The sequence below is a fragment of the Pygoscelis adeliae genome, unplaced genomic scaffold (genome assembly GCF_000699105.1).
Source record: "Pygoscelis adeliae isolate BGI_AS28 unplaced genomic scaffold, ASM69910v1 Scaffold314, whole genome shotgun sequence".
NCBI lineage: Eukaryota > Metazoa > Chordata > Aves > Sphenisciformes > Spheniscidae > Pygoscelis > Pygoscelis adeliae.
In genome coordinates, this window is record NW_008824668.1 from 728,326 (window position 1) to 729,522 (window position 1,197).

Genomic DNA, 1,197 nt, shown 5'->3' on the forward strand with positions numbered 1-1,197 from the left:
CCAAACACATCAAGGATCACAACAGATCGATTAGATGACTAGAAATCATTCCTGACGGTCAGAGAAAGCGCCCTCTGCGTCTGTGGGGGCAGGCGCGCTCTGAGGGGTACCAGCAGTCCTGGTCTCCCACCCTGCCAGACCAGGGACCAGCCAGAGGTCTGTGCAGTTCCAGCTCTGCAGGTGCAAACCAGGACTGGCAGGAGGGTATCGTGTGCTGGCCAAGCACGGCTGGGCACAGACCTGCGGATGGGAATCGGTCTTGGGTCCCGTTCTTCGGATGTAGCCTTTAATTTTTGTGCTCCCCTATTGGGAAGACTGACAGCCTGAATGTGGTGTTTGAGGTAGCTGTAGCTGCTTAGAAGTTTTCTTGATTTTAAGTAGTATATAATGCAGCTTCTTTGAGTAGCAGATGCCACGCAGCATTCTTACTGTAGCTCTGGTCTCATCTGTGCCTTGCAATCAAAACACATCAGTAAAACGATGTCAGGGCTTAGTGCTTCCATTCTGTGGAAGGGACAGTTATCCCACTTCTTGATTACAGGAGAGTGATGCCTTGCTGTAAAAGAACCTGACTAACACTGTTTCTTTTCAGCCATAAAAACAGAAAATGAGATGGGGGCTCTCGTTCAAACTAGGCTACGTTAAGATTTTTAAACACATATTTGGAGACTGTATAAGAAATGTTTTCCTATGCTTTTGACAGACAGAGATGGTTAACTCACTTTCTTTAGCACTATATGTTTGTGGAGGCGTTACTGCAGTCAATTATTTTATAGGAGAATCAGCAGATGCTCTTGAAGGATATTTTTCCAAGCCTCAGTGTGCCTGACGCATGGAGTAAATTCAGGCAGTTGCAGCACTTCAGTACAGAAGCTCATTTCTCTTTTTGTGGCTGGAAAGGGAGATAGTCAGTGTTCCCTTGAGGTAACAAGAAGTCCGCACCGTTGGGATCCAAGTGCTCTAAGAGCACACACATGAGCGTGAAGCCCAAATAACATCCACTAATGGCAGCAGTGGTGCCAGAAATGGTGAATGAAGATGCTATCTGCACTCGATTTTGACTGCAAGCAATGCACGTCTTTTTGGCCAGCACCACGCAAACGTGTACAGTCAAGCTATTTCTGTCATGATGATTACCTCAGAAGTTTAATTAAACTGTGAAGTCTGAGCTTTTCTGCTCCAAATCCAAAAATAGCT

The 1,197-nt window shown here is 46.1% G+C and overlaps 1 protein-coding gene across 1 annotated transcript in view; it reads left to right on the top strand.

Moving 5' to 3' along the window:
- Positions 1-1,197, top strand: part of ATG14 (autophagy related 14) — a 19,581-nt gene that overhangs the window by 10,864 nt on the left and 7,520 nt on the right. The window lies entirely within an intron of this gene.